This window comes from Halichoerus grypus, chromosome 2, assembly GCF_964656455.1.
Source record: "Halichoerus grypus chromosome 2, mHalGry1.hap1.1, whole genome shotgun sequence".
Lineage (NCBI taxonomy): Eukaryota > Metazoa > Chordata > Mammalia > Carnivora > Phocidae > Halichoerus > Halichoerus grypus.
Genome location: NC_135713.1, coordinates 128,752,035 through 128,768,416, shown reverse-complemented (window position 1 = coordinate 128,768,416; position 16,382 = coordinate 128,752,035). Strand labels below are relative to the sequence as shown.

Genomic DNA, 16,382 nt, shown 5'->3' with positions numbered 1-16,382 from the left:
TTTAAAGGCAAAAAAACCCCTCTCCGTGGCATTAATAAGAGGGGAACTTGGGATTTTGGAAACCACTGAAGCCCTGGTTTAGGTTATCTGAAATGTGAGCAAATACATTTTCATGGATTGTGCTTTCGGCAAGATGTTGGCCTGATTATTTGAATAGGCAGAGTTGCCGTGCTTCCTGAAACAAAGCGAATTTGTTTCACATCTGTTCTGTGTCCACAGTACTTTACATTATCTTGATCTAATGGACATTTGTTTTGCTTACTCTCCGGCTGTAACCCTCAAGTCTGCTTAGTATTGCTTCAGGTTTATCCTAGATGCTTCTGCGATTTCTCCAGGAATGGTAAAAAAGGTATGCACAGTATTAACAGTCCTGTTTTGACTTTGATCTTTATCACAGCACGTCTGCTGAGCCTTTCACTATCACATGCTCACAAATGGAATTTGTAGACCTCGCCTTGGCTACGTGCAGTGAGGAAGCGTCGCTTACCCTCGCTTGGAGGATTTTAGAAGCTAGGAAAGAATTAGCACATTTCTCCCGTTGAAAAACATGTACTACCATTTCCTCACGGCAGTGCTTTTGGAGCAAGTCACGAAACAACTTCAGCCGCTGGACCCCCTCCTCCTCCCTGTCCCTAGGACTTCGCTTACTGTTACCACCTATCCCTCCTGATTCACTGCTCTCTCCTCTCTGCAAATCATTCTTGGAGGGAAATGGACAATGTACATCGTAGAAAAAAACAAAAGTCCCCTTGATCCACTTCCCCTTCCGTTAGAGTTCCGTTTTGTCCTTTCCCTTTGGTCACCGAACTTTATGAAAAATGCATCGAATGACCTACCTCTGCTTCCTCATTAGCCATCCACGTACGTTCCATATGTGGCTTCAACCTCCAACATCATGGAATTGTTCTTATCCGTTCTTACCACTTTTCCAAATCCCATCTGACTTTTTTTTTTTTTTACTGAGGTTATTCAGATTCTCAGCAACATTTGACACAGTGGCCCTATCAGTTTTTCTCAAAATATTCTCCTCTACTAGGTTTTATGAGCCTTTCTACCTTGGCCAACGGTTCCTTCTAGGCATATCTTGCTTCTCCTTCTTAATCTGTACTGTAAAATTTGCAAGTTTCAAGGGCCAAATCCTAGACTTTCTCTTCACTCGCTATACTCTTCCTTTGGTTAATTTATCCATTCTTTTGGCATTAAATGTCAGTAGAGTTAAGTCCACTCTCTTATCCAAAAAGAGGCATATTATTTCTTGATTAGCAGGAAGACAGAACTGCAAAGGACTGTTAAGGAGAGTTTCACTCCATCTCATTTACCAAAAAAAACCCCCACCAAAGTATTATTCTCTTTTTTGTTATTATCAGGTATTAGAAAGTCCTCACTTAAGTATTTCCTGTCGTCAGTTGGCTCTCCTTCTTCTGAGTTGTCTTCATTCTCTACCTTCTCTCGGTATTGATTGAGTTACTATGTACACCAGAGAGTATGCAAAGCACACTACACAGCACAGCTCTGTGTGTACCTGTTGATGCATTTAAACTTTGTATGATATGTTATCTACAATCCACAACTTCCCTCTTGTAGACATGAGAATCACTTGCATGAGATATTTAAATGTCAGGACAGACAATACTCTATATGCTTATGTAGCAGTTGGTATGACATTCAGAGGAAGAAAAGGTAAATATGAGCTGGAGTAATCTAGAAGACCCTTTCCATCCCCAAATTGTTCTAATAATTCGAAGAAACTTCCAAATAGTCCTGTCATAGATTATCAACAGCCTTAAATAGGTTCAACTCTGTCCCAACAATTCCCATTAAGAGAATTTTTCTAGAGAAACAGTCAGTTAGGCATATAATTAAATCCATAAGAGCTTTTTTTCAGAATGTTATTCATAATAAAATATTAGCTGTATATATCCACCATTAAATAATCAAGCATATTAATTTTGATAAATTGTTATGCCAGACAGTGTTTATGTTATGATATGACAGTATTTTAAATACAGTATATATATACCAATTTTGCAGAGAAAGACTATAAAAATAAAAGATGGAAATAGAAACCATCTAGAAAAAGATAGTAATAGCAATAATCTCTGGATAGTTGATTTTTTGGTAATATTTGACTGTATGCTTCTCTATATTAAAAATGTTCACAAGAATCATATATTGCATTAGTGACCAGAAAATTTAATTACAGAATGAGTACTTGTCTAATCTCTCCAAGAGAATTTCCTTTACTAAAGAAAACCACCGTGGTGATTCCTCCCATGTACTGCTGTTAACACACACCTCATTCACTAGTCCTTTCTGATTGCACATAAAATTAAAACCTCGACTTACTGGTATAGCTGGGGTCACAAATATTTGTAGTGATTTATCTTTTTAATTCCTAGAAAGTAAATGGTTAACCCTGATATCTTTGCTCAATTTCACATCCATAGGCAAACATGTGAATAGTAATGATTTTTATTTTTATTTTTTGTTTTGTTTCCTTTTTGAATATTTTTGTGATATATGGTAGAGATAAAATCGAGTAAAATGAGTCAGTTCAGTTTATTGGATAATAATATTAAAATATATGTTTTCATTGCTCACATTAGGAGATATTTCCTTTGAGTTCTAGTAGGTAGCTTTCCTGTCAACCTCAATGAATAACTGCCAATGTGCATGTTCATCTTTATTAGAATTGCCAAAACCAACCAACCAACCAACCAACCAACCAACAAACATAAGTATGTCAGTCACAATCCCGTTCATAGTAGGACATACATAGTATTGATTGGTGTTTGTTTGGTTTTTTTTTAGAGAGAGAGAGCATGAATGCACGAGAGCATGGGGGTGGGGTGTGGCATGGGGACAGGGACAAAGGGAGAGGGAGAGAGAGAATCTTAAGCAGGCTCCACACCCAACACAATGTGGGGCTTGATCTCATGACCCTGTGATCACGACTTGAACAAAAATCAAGAGTCGGAGTCTTACCCAATTGAGCCCCACCCAGGTGCCCCATATTGATAGGTTTTAATTTAACTTTCATTACCATTAAATTGTTAAATATAAAATTGACTTTTATTATAGATTTAAGTTCCTTTCTCTGATAGGCATATGGCTAAGCTTCTTTACACAGGCTTGTGATTCATTTGCATTGATTCTGTGAAATACCTATTGATGTTTTTCAATCACTTCTATTTGATAATTGTTTTTATTGATCTACAAATGTTGTTTATATATTCTGAGTCAAAATCCTGGGTTAGTTTTAGGCATTATTTTGGCAGTGCGTGGCCTATATTTTTACTCCATGATCTAGCAAACCCACTTTTGGGTAATGATCCGAAAGAACTAAAGTCAGCATCTCGAAGAGATATTAGTCTTCTTATATTTGTTGCAGCACTGTTCACAGTAGCCAACATGTGGAAACAACCTCAGTGTCCACTGACGATGGACGGATAAAGAAAATGTGGTCTATACACATAGTGGAATACTATGCCACCTTTAAAGAGAAGGAAATTCTGCAAAGTGCAACAACAGGGATAAAACTTGAGGATTGTATGTGAAGCGAAATAAACCAGTCACAATAAGACAATTACTGCATAATTCCACTTATATGATGTATCTGAAGTAGTCACATTTGTTAGTAGAGTAGATCTCCTGTTAAATGTTGGCATCACACTAAAATAAAATAATAAAAAATAAAAGTAATGATTTTTATAATGACAGTCAGATGTATATAAATATTACATCATTAGCATTCATGATTATTTCATTGATACTTGACTTTTTAAGGAAAGATCAATTGGATCCTAGCTTTGGTGATGTTGATGATAGTTGTAGTAGTACTTAGAATAACAACAACAGCAAATACTTGAGCATGAGCTATATGTCAAGCTCAGAGCTAGGCTCCTTCGATCTATTTTCCCACTAATAACTGCCTATGGTACTGCTGCTAATATTATTCCAAAAAGAAACAGGTTTAGAGTTATGAAGAAATTCTCCCAAGAACGCGAAGTTAATAAGTAGTGTGGCTGGGATTCAAACTCAGTTCTTCATGCTCTAGAGTCTATTGATGCTATTCATCTCCATGCCACCCTAAACAGATGGGTTCAGATTTGGAGCCTCTCCAACAGAAGGCCTCCTTCTTTCCATGGCCAGTTCCTTGCTTTCTTTTGTCAGTATCCAAGCTCCCCTTTTTTGTTCTACACAACTTCATTAAAAAAATTATGTTGGTAGTAGTCAAAAGATGGCAAAAGCCATCAGCATCAATGAGAGTAGAATTAAAGTCTTTGTAACAAATGAAAATCAAGCTAAATGTAGTGAGCACCTGTGTACTTTTAAAATCTAGAACAGTCTGACTTTTTAAGCAGGTGAAGTGTGACTGTGGTAGAAACAGTTCCTCTGAAAAGTCATGATTTTTCATCTTCTTCATGTGAAAGGTTAGATAGTGATTTTTGCCCTTAATATTCCTGTGTCGAAAAGTGAGATGTCTTGGGGAAGATTCATTGGGACTTAGTTGGAGATGAGATTCTAATCTTCTAATGCTGACATTTTGATCCTCTGAGGCATATAAAATGAATTAGCTGTGTGTACTGTAGAAAGATTAAGTTGTTCTTAGAAATTGTATTGTTTTTTTTGTTTGGTTACTTCTAAATCATTTTCAGAACCAAGGAATGGTAGAATTTTAGAGCTGGGGAAGGACCACTGGAATAATCTATTTCTATTCACTTTTTTTAACAATGGAAAATTGTAAAAATGCATTCCAATGCAGTTAAATTACTAGCTCACAGTTTCACATCCAGCCAGAATAGATTAGACCAAAGCCAGTCCTTACTCTCTTTTCATAAAATTCAGGGTTATGAATTTACACATGAATATTGATTTGTTTGTATCATATATAAAAAGTGATTTTTGTGTGTGTGTAAAAATTTGTTAGTCCTAACATAATCCTAAACTGAGTAGCTCAAGATTTCACAGCCAGCTAGACTATATCCAACTATGATAATTAAGGACTTCACCAAATGGACTCTACAATTAAACCACTATAATTATGGGTCTGGAATTTTATCACGACTTTCAGCCTGTTTGCATTCATATATCATGCAGTACTTACGTGTACAAATCGTTCGTGTTATGGACTTGTTTTATTGTTAGGGAAATTTGTTACTCCTAAGAAATGATGCTAAATAATAAAATAATAAAATCAGCCCATGTGGGCACATTTGAAAGCCGAAAATGGAGAATAAAACAGTGATTCAATTTACCTATCTAGATATTCAGAGCTTACTTTACTTTAGAAATTCATGAACAAAACACAAAATTCTAGTCATCTGTGTATGCATGGTCAGCATGAAGGCTCATCCACTAGCCTATGTGATATGGCAGAGAGATATATAACGAGGCCAACATATGTCCTGAAAGCTTGGCTTGCGAAAGGTCCTGTTTACAGTATTTCTGTGCATATTAAGGTATTGCTGTCCACATTCAGTGTGGACAAAGAGCCTGTTGTCAATACAAAAAGTCTCCTCTCCCCTTTTCAGTTATTTGATACCTCGTGGCCACAAGTGATCCAAAGATGTCTGGGTGCTGAAGCAAAGAAATGGAATGAGGCTGTTAGGACATTCGTACCCAGACTCCTAGGTGGGAAAGTTAGTAAGCTCTGTTTGCATTTCTGCAGCTTTATATAGATGAGGGTCTCTGGTGTGTTCATTCTTCCTTGGCCCCTTTCCCACATCCTAATCCAGATCTTGCCACTAGCCATTGGTATTCATTTCTGTGATTCGTAAGACCTGCACTTGGGTAGGAGCTCATTTGTGGATCTTAGATACACACACTCACTTTGTTTCTCTTGTATGTAAATGGAGCATCGTATTAATCCTGGAGCTGCCTGGACTACAATAAGGAGGGGGCGCCAAGACTTAAAAATACTCAACTTGCACAAAACAAGAACACATGGAGTGTCAACAAAGATGGTCACCAACAATTTCTCCTATCCCTGTTCAGCATGCCACTCCTTCCACCAATCAGTGAGGTGTACGGTCTCAACCACTGAACCTAGGCTAGACTTGCAATTTACTCTGACCAATAGAAAATGGCAGAAGTGATCTTGTGACAGACCTTAAGAGACCCTATAAGTTCCCATTTTGCTATCTTGGAAACTGGCTGCCATTTAAAGAAGACCAACTGTCCCTAGAGCATGAGAGACTCCAAAGGGAGAGAGGGATACCCAGAGGGCTCCCAGCCATTGCAGCAGCCTCCTGTGAGGGAGGTCATCTTGGACTTTCCAGTAGACTCCATGTAGAGCAGAACTGTCAGGTTTTACACAACCAAACCTCAGAATCATGAGAAATAATAAACTAGTTGTGTTAAGCTTCTAATTTTGGAGGTAGTTTGTTATGCAGCAATTGATAACTGAAACAGAATCCTACTAGAGTTGGCACAGCAGGTAATCTAACGTCGGCCCACTGTGCTCAGTGAAACTGGTTTTGTTTTTTGGATTTTTTTTTTGACTCTGCACTCCACTGATACCTGTGGTTACAACTTTTTCAAACTTTCATTTCTTTTTTTTTCTTTTCTTTTCTTTTATTATGTTATGTTAATCACCATACATTACATCATTAGTTTTTGATGTAGTGTTCCATGATTCATTGTTTGTGCATAACACCCAGTGCTCCATGCAGAACGTGCCCTCTTTAATACCCATCACCAGGCAGATCAAACTTTCATTTCTGAGGCACCACTCTCTCCTGATTCTCTTCACGTATTCATTCTTTTTCATCTCCATTTTCGAGCCCCTTCCTCATCTCACCATTAAATATGGGTGGTTCCCAAGTTTGAATCTTGTCTTCTTTCCTTTTTGTGGTATATATTCTCCCTCCCTCCCTTCCTCTATTCCTTCCTTCCTCCCTCCCTCTCTCTTTTTCTTTCTTTCTTTCTTCCTTCCTTTCTTTCTTTCTTTCTTTCTTTCTTTCTTTCTTTCTTTCTTTCTTTCTTCTTTCCTTCCTTCCTTCCATCCATCTTTCTTTCTTCCTTTCTTCCTTTCTTCAATAAGCTCTACACCCAATGTGGGACTTGAACTCATGACTCCAAGGTCAAGAGTCACATGCTCTACTGACTGAGCCAGCCAGGTACCCTGGTATGTATTCTCATCTTCTCTTTCATGCCTCCCTCCATAACTCATGTCTTTTCCCACCCTCTAATTTCCAAGCCTCCAAAATTTCTAGCCCAAGCCAGATCCATTTCCTGTCATTCAGACCCTTATCATCAACTGTGAGCCGGGTAATTCTGTTTAAATATCTTAAGTATTTCAAACTGGGTCCTAAACTAAGCTCTTAAATCCTTTCCCAAAAATTGTGAGTGTGTGTGTATGTGTGTGTGTTTGTGTGCATGTGTCTATGGTTTTTAAATTATTACTTAATCTACTTAATTACTTTGCTGTCCACTCTTCTTCAGAACTGCACACCTGAGGTGGTCTTCCTGTTGTCCCTGTTTCACAGTTAATCAGCCACCATGTTCTTACAACTCTAACTGGAATGTGTCTCTCGGATCCGTCTCTTCCTTTTTTTCTGATTTAACCTAAGGTCCTCAATATTTATTTACCTGAACGAAATGAGTTGTCTTCTAAATTTTTTCTTGTCTTCATTCCTTACTTCAGTTAAATGGAGTTTGCGAAATTGTAGATAGTCATGTATCTCCTTTCTTAAATTGTTAAATGGTTCCCTTAACTTTCGCTGAGCTTTCTGCCTGGCATACTAGGTGCAATAACACGTATGCACAGTACTAAGTCTGTAAGTGTTTAACAGCCTGCTCTCCGTGAGGGGAAAAAGGGTATGTGTATAATATACACACATATATATACATATACTTGTGTGTGCATGTATATATATAAACATAAGTTCAGTATATTTCAGTGATGTAAAGCGTACATCATATACATGCACAGCATACAGTTTACAAATAAAATAAACATGCAATACTTTTATACATTCAAAATAGCCAATTGATTCTAATAGGCAGATTTTGTTGATTTTTGCTGAACTGTTGTTATATCTGGAGCCAAGCTCTGATTGCAGTTGATAAACAGCTTTAGTTCTGATGTGAATGTTAATGATATTTTTATTTACATTTGTGATTAAGATGAACGTGAACAATGATGGCATATGTTGGAACTTCACTTGCCAGTCAATGACATAAGCAACTTGGCTTAATCAGTAAATAGTTTTGTAATACTGGAAGTATCTTTACTCAACTTTTTTGCTCTATTTACAATGTAACAGCTATTACTACAACATATTTTAAGAGCAATCCGCATAAACATATCCTCCATCACTTTCTTAGGCCCAGACGATCAATAAAACAGTAAGTAAAAACTCAATTGGTAGTGTTTGCTGATTTTTCCTGCCATAAATGCTCCGACCATGGCCAAATTCAAGCTACCAACATGATGTCACCGTATGAGGGTCAGAGAGAGATGTACAGTAGCAACAGGATTATTTAGTATTTCTACCATTCATATGCAATGGACATAAATAATCTCAAAAGCATTCATAAGAGTTGCATTAAAATAACTGGGAAGTTATAAGGTTTGAGTATTATCTCTGTTTTTAACATAATTTATTTGATCATAACTTTATATCATGTGATACTTAATAATGGCTGTTTATCAACCAGCTTGCAAAATTCTTTAACCAGTTTTACTAGCTGATTGCAGCACTCAACTCGGTGTGCCCAAGTTCTTGATCTGTTTGCCTCCGCAGGAAGCTTGTGGGTTTGGGCCTCAGTGACAGTTGAGCTCTTGGCCCTCATCCCCACATGAAGAATTCCTGCTAGGTTTTCACTTCTTCAATGAAGCTTTGGTGACTGTCTGTTGCCCAGGCCACGAGAAATGACTTCCTTGACACCTCACTCTTAGTATTTAGGTTTCTCAGCCTCCTGCTACATATCACATATATTGTGAGTATTTATCATTTTCCTACCACACTAACAGTCTCCAGAGTCTATAGTGAAGAACTGTGACCCATAATAGGTGTTCAATTTGTTGCCTAGGAATAAATGTATAAAAGGTGAGTGGGCTGTTAAGGCTGACAGAAAACAGGAAACTGAAAATTATCACCAGAACGTAGGGTTCTCTAGCATCCTGGACAAACTGACTCTTGACCTTATCTAGCAGGAGAAAATCAAAGCCTCACCGTGGGGTTAGTGAGAGAGCACACAAGAGTAACAGAGCAGTCTGTCGGCACGCGCCTTAGTGAAGGATCAGCCGGTCCTTAGAAGACCGAAAGTACTTCAAAAGATTCTCCTTCAGAGAATCTGGCAAGATACTGCATTATAAACTTCGTTGGAAATTTTTCAGTGCCAAGAGTAGTCAGAGATAACAGAATCCTTAGTCTTAGAGGAGCCGTCTGTGATTCTGATTAGGATTTCCTTAACACATGCCGCACCTAGGAATCAATTAGCGATATTATGACGACTTCCAACACAAAGTGAAACACCTATCAGCAATGACTGCAGAGCACTTGTGACCCTCCAAATGTTACCCCTAATGTGCTTTGAGTTTAAAAACAAAGCAGCAAAGACTGAATCTTGTCCACATTGTCCTCTTCCAGTTTACTGTTTGAACATGTTCTGTGACGGGGAACTCACTACATCTCTTACTTTTAATGCTGTATTTGGCAAAACACAAACCAGGAAGGCTGATAATAGAATTCTGTAACAAAGCCAGGCGTTTATCATCATGGCTGCATTACTTTGAAACCCACTCTGCTGGCCTGGACAAAGGTTGGCAAGAGATGATAACACTGCCGAGGTCCTGTCTGTCCACAGGGAGTCCTTGCCCATAGGGCAGATAAAGACTAATTTAAAAATCTCAGTGCTGCTCACACTGAAGCCATATGATCACAGCGTGACCAGGTTGGCATGATCACTTTTTGATTATATAGTGTGAATCTTTGAGGTTGCCATGGATCAGTAATAATAAAAATAAATACATCTGTTAGACACCTATTGTATTTAGTGCTGATGATCAATAATTTTGTTGCATTATTAAAGCTTAATTCTTGCAATAAATGAAGACATTTGTGACAGGTTGAATATTTTCATACTGTACCAGGAACTTGTAGAAAATATTATCTCTAATATCTATATTTCTAAAGTCCAGAGATTCAGTGAGATGGATTTACTTGCCCAAGATGATGTAGACTAGAATTGGCAGACCTAAATTTGAATATAGGCCTAATTCCAGAGTTACATTCTTTGACCTATGCCTTTAAATAAAGATATGCTTCATTCATTAGGCATTAAAGTTATACTTTTTTTAAAAAAGATTTTATTTATTTATTTGACACAGAGAGAGAGATAGCAAGAGCAGGAACACAAGCAGGGGGGGAGCGGGAGAGGGAGAAGCAGGCTTCCTGTGGAGCCCTGATGCGGGGCTGGATCCCAGGACCCTGGGATCATGACCTGAGCCGAAGGCAGACGCTTAATGACTAAGCCACCCAGGCGCCCCTGAAGTTATACTTTAATATTTTAATACTTTAATAATTCACACTATTAATAATTAGTTGTAAGTCAATAAAGTCATCTTTATGTACAGAAATTAGTAACAAGAATGTAACTCGTTTGCCCCTAGGCTGACCTAGAAACATCTGAAATATCTAGATGTCAATCTTCATGTCTACACATATTCAGATGTTCGCGGGAATGCAGAAAACTATGGAGCTCCTCACTCTCTCCTGTGCAGACTCTTTGTTGATATAAGTATTACTATCTTTCACTCAGCAAAGGGTATTGACCCAAGAACCAGGCATTATGCTAAGCACTGCGGACACCTCAGTGAACAAGGCAAGCAGAATTCCTGTCACCCAAAGAATGAGCATTTTAGCTTAAGAAGGCAGATTATAAACATAACAGATAAAAAAGGAACACATCAGTAACTCTGATCATTACAGATGGCGGAAGTTGTTATGAAGGAGAAACACAGTGTGACCCTGCAGAGAACAATCAATCGGAAGGTGACTACTCAAAGCCAAGTAATTTGTAAATGCTCTTTTCTTCAATAGCAGTGGCATCAATAAAGGACATATAGCTGAGGGTTTCTAAGAAGGAAAAAAAATCATTGGTAGATTTTTACATCAACCTCCCTGCACGATATGAGTGATTTAAAAAAGAGTCCATTCTTTCATTCAGAATGATGCATTGATTGATGTTCCAGGTGTTTGAAAAAAGGAAGAATTTAGCAAGGGATAACCTTTACTTAAAACCTTAGTGTCTGTCAGCAGCTTATTGTTTTTAAGAGGTAGTAAGTCAATGCTATTTTGTTTCTGTTTAAAAAAGCAACTATAGTTGTCCTCTCTGTGTGGTGGTGACAGTTGCAGATACAGTTTGGATCAGTGGACTCCCAGGAATCCTTTGGAAAAGTGTCACGATGGAGTTGGAAGAGCCAGGTGCCCTGGCCAGGTTTGGGTCCCCAGTTGCTGGGATGTGTCCTTGCACAAGTCATACCTGGTTTTTATAACCAGTAAAATGAGAGTGTTGCATCACTGGCCCAATGATTACTGAGATTCCAGTTGTAACAGTCTCTGGATCTATGTTGAGATTCACACAAACCAACTGTATAAATATGTAAATGATCTAGCTCTGGAGAAGGGGAGAGAATTTGGGGGAGTCAAGTGGGGAACAGAACTATCTGTTTGGACCCTCTTAATAGTTCGGATATTGGTTCGGAAATTTTAAACACCTCGCTCTAAAGCCATTGGGTGTGGATACCACCTGACTAATTCATAATTTTCCAATCCAGTGTTTTCATTTTGAAAGGAACTGCAGCTCAGAGGCATGAAGGGCTCAGCCATTGTCCTAGTGGTCATGGCTAAACTGATACCAGGGCTCCAGATGTAACTGAGTTCTTTTTTCTTTTTTTTTTTTAAGATTTATTTATTCATTTGAGAGAGAAAGAGAGAGAGAGAGTGTGAGCAGCTGTAGGGGCAGAGGGAAAGAATCCCAAGCAGATTCCCCGCAAAGCGGAGAGAGGGAGTATGGACAAGGGGCTCGATCTCAGGACTCTGAGATCATGACCTGAGCCAAAATCAAGAGTCAGACCCTCAACCAACTGAGCCCCCCAGGTGCCCGCAAACGTAACTGAGTTCTTGAGCTGTGACCACAGGTGTCTCTTAGGTTAACTCTGGATCATGTCCCTTCACATATTAATTTTTAAATCTGAATAAGCCCTATTCTGTTTCTGACTTTGTTTCTTTCTTTTTTCTTTATTGTTTATTATAAATTAATTAATTCATGACATTCATATTTTGGAGATACAATTCAACCAATATCATGAGAACTTTGTTATTTCAGACCCTCTAGCGGTATCTCCAAGTCAGTGCCCATGAAAAAAGGGAAGTAGGTTGTAATTTAATTTGCCTGCTTTGTTCTTTCTCATTATTTTTGAACTCTACTCTTTTGTTAACGATAAAACCGGTCATGGTACTACCACTATAACACTGAATGTTCTGTCTACACAGAATTTCACATTTTATATATGACATCTAAATCTAGCTGTGTACAAAAAAAAGGAGTCAAGTTTCACAATGTTTCTCTGTGAACAGGTTCTTTATACCATTCCTGACAAACTAGAGTTATAATCATGAACACTCTTGTAAAATTCCCCAAATAATCTGGCTGCCCCCAAGAAATAAAACATATGCCCAAACAAAAACCCATACACTAATGATTATTCATAATCATCAAAGGATGGACACAACTCATATCAAAGGATGACTGGTTAAACAAGCATGGTGTATCCAGACAACAAATGTTATTTGGTCAAAAAAAGAAATGAAGTACTGATGTATGCTACAATAGGGCTGAATCTTGTCAACTCTATAGAAAGTGAAAAAAACAGTCCTAAGACACTGCATATTATATTATTTGTTTATAGGAGATGTCCAAAATATGAAAATCTATAGAGACAAAATGTAGGTTAGTAGTTACTGGGGGCTGGAAGAGAGAATGGAAGAGAAAGCTATTTGGGTACAGGGTTGCTTTTAGGGGTGATGAAAATGTTCTAAAATTAGATTATGGTGATAGTTGTATATTTCTGTGAATAAACTGAAAACGTATACTTTACTTATGCTTTACACTTTAGATGAGTGAATTTTATAGTATATGAATTATGTCTCATTAAAACTGTTTAAAAAATTATCTGTCTACATTGGCCTCTCTCTACCAACAAGAACTTGTGACATACAGGAGAAATGATAGATTTTTCAAATATAATTTAGAAATGTAATACACATAAATATAAAATGATTCAGTAGTTAAGTGAAATACTTTTTGCCAGGCTTTTTGTTTCATGCTTTTGATTCCCAGGAAAGGTTTAAATTGATTCAGGAAGGCAGTCACAAAATTGTGTTTATTTCATTTGCTGACCTGGGAGACAGAGAGCAAGAAAGTAAAGAAACAAAGAGGCAGGATAGAGAAAGAAAATGACAGAAACATAGTAATTACCCTCTTGTTAGCAGTTTTGAAAAGGGTAACGTAATTTGATCTTGATATAACTCCATCCTTTTATCATAAAGCAGATGTATTGACAATTGTTTCTGGTCTGGAATGCAAAGTTTTATAGTTTAAAAGCAATTTATCTAACTAGTCTTTAAAATTCTGAAATCGTTTAGAAATGTAAACTGAAAGGCTTTTTAAACAGCATTTTTCCTATATGGAAATAAAAGGGATGAGAGCAAAATACAAACTTTGACATTTGACTGCATTTATAACCCTGGCACATTCGGTAAACATTTTGATAATGTTGAGTTAAAGTTTAAACAAATGACAAAGATATGTTCGAAACTTGGGTTTCTTAACTTAAACTTTACATCTGAGTAGTTACTTCCATAACTTTTATATCACGTTCCAAAAAGAAAATATGTAACCCACGAATCAGTCATTTTAATTAGCTGAGTTCTAAAATTTGCAGCTTCAATGTAGAATGAGTAAAAGATAAGTAAACTAAATCAATAGCTCAGGTATATATTTTATTTGCTCATTTTCCTTTGCATGTGTGTGTGCTCAACAAACTTTGAGGCATAGTCTACCAGCTCTGTTTTTTTTCTAATGAGACCCTAACGCAAGCAACCAATTCCCATATATTATTTCAGTTCCACCAATGTTATTAAAATATATTCTGTGGTATTAGAACTGTTGTAAATATTATAATTAAAAAAAAAAGGTCACTTCCACTTCAGTGGAAGATACACACGTATAAGAAATAATGGATTTAAGCAATCTGTAACACATGCCATAACAAAGGTCTCTGGAGAGCCCTGTGAAAATATCTGGGAAGGAGAGGTAATTACTGCTTGAGGGAATCTCATCAGACTCTTTTCAGGAGAAACAGTTAGGCTGGCTTTTGACAGAAGGGTAGGTCAGGTTAGACAAGTAACTGAGGGGGATTAAGAAAGAATGCAGAAGAAGTCACAATAAAAAGCAGGAACTTAAAGCAGGGCATATTCTGAGAACAAGTAAATTGGTCGGGGGCTCTTTAGTCTTCCGTGGTTCAGCTTTCCTTTTCTTTTTGGATGTCCTCATTCAACAAAGTGAGAAGCCCCCAGAAAGCAACTTGCCACAGCACCTTGCCCATGCTTCACAGAAAGAGACTGTCTAGGGTTGTATGAATCTGAAGCTCGTGGGACTTGGCCCATTTTTCAGGATGACTATAAGAACCGGTACTTTTATGCTCCATCGCTCTGTCACTCCTTGATGTTTTCAAACTTTTCTGGTGCCATTTCGGGCACTGGATGGCTTTGCCTCTGAAGAACAGCTTAAAGACACAGCACCTACAGTGTGTAACATGGCAAATGCTCTCACAACTCATGTGGTCTTATAAAACCTGTTCTGCAAGCTTCCACATCCCAGTTTTATGAATAAATGCATTTGAAAAACATAATTCTGTAATACTGTTTTTCTTTTTCTTTTACTCTGCCAAGAATAATGGAATCTTTCTCCATTCTAAGAGAGAAACAGAGCAAAGAGGATATTCGTCACACAATTTGAATGAAGGATGGCTGGTAGATTAATTAATTTTCTTCCACTAAGAAATTTGGACTTTGATGCTAGACTATCCTATTTGGAACATGATCCACATAAATCACTAAGCCACTGATTTGATTATAAAAGCTATTTTACAATAACTTCATTTTTTTCATTGTTGATTCAATATTGTTAGGAAAAGAAGTAAACTATACAATTCATCACTTGTACTCTGAGAACTGGATAAAAAGAAAAGAAGCACACATCAAAGGTATACATGCAGTGTTTAGAAATAGACTCCCACAAATTCTCATATTCTGTGAAAATTTTCAAGCTATCCCTTTCAGTCAAATTCACCTACAAACATCCATTTCCAATATTAGTGGATGTATAGATCTTGTTAAATTTCGGATAAATGCATACAATTATCACATACTCAGATACACATGTGGATCAGTGAGTGCTTCCTCCTGTGAGCTCTATAAAAACACAGAATCTCTTGCTTCCTCATGGTTAATTTGCATACTTGGACTATGTCAGGAGATCTCACAGGGCCTTGGCACTCAGTAAATACTGTCTGTTAGCAATACTGTAACACAAGAAACTTTACAATGATAGATGGACTTTCAGAAGTCATCACCAGCCTATTTCATTTTATTACATGCAAGAATCAAGTTTACTGGCAAAGTTAGCATTGCATTATCTTGGATGATAGTATGTTTCATACTCATTTTCTGTCTGTTTTGAAAAAAATCCAGGGGCGCCTGGGTGGCTCATTAGGTTAAGCGTTGGACTCTTGGTCTCAGCTCAGGTGTTGATCTCAGCGTTGTGAGTTCAAGCCCCATGTTGGGCTCCACGTTGGGAGTGGAGCCTACCTAAAAAAACTAAACAACAACAAAAAACTGGTGAAAGAAAGAAAGAACGAAAGAAAGAAAGAAAGAAATCCAGATATAATGCTTTCATGAAATTTCTGAATATTGGTAAAATCCATTCCATCTTTCCACATACTAGCAATATTGGTCCATGTGACTTTTTTAAAATATTGGCCATTTTCAAACATATACTACACTTGAACAGTTCTCCTCCAAAAGCCTACTGAGTTTATTTCTAGCCCCACCAATGTCATAACTCCTATCCCAGTTAGTTTTGATGGAAATCACTGTTTGTGCATGACATTCTTGGTTTTAGCACTGGAAGTTCCAAGTCTCAAAAAACCTCTCAATCCTGGGGCCTGGGTGGCTCAGGCGGTTAAGCGTCTACCTTCGGCTGGGGTTGTGATCCCGGGGTCCTGGGATAGAGCCCTGCGTCAGGCTTCCTGCTCTTTGGAGAGTCTGCTTCTCCCTCTCCCTTTCTCTCTGCTGTTCCCCCTGCTT

General features: G+C 37.7%; 1 long non-coding RNA gene across 1 annotated transcript in view; it reads right to left on the bottom strand.

The window, feature by feature from the left end:
- Nucleotides 1–12,480: 12,480 nt before the first annotated feature.
- The window catches only part of LOC118533318 (uncharacterized), a 34,668-nt gene continuing 30,766 nt past the window's right edge, over nt 12,481–16,382 (bottom strand). Inside the window, exon 4 of the long non-coding RNA XR_004916185.2 lies at nt 12,481–15,893. This is a non-coding gene — a long non-coding RNA (uncharacterized LOC118533318). The remainder of the gene's footprint in view (nt 15,894–16,382) is intronic.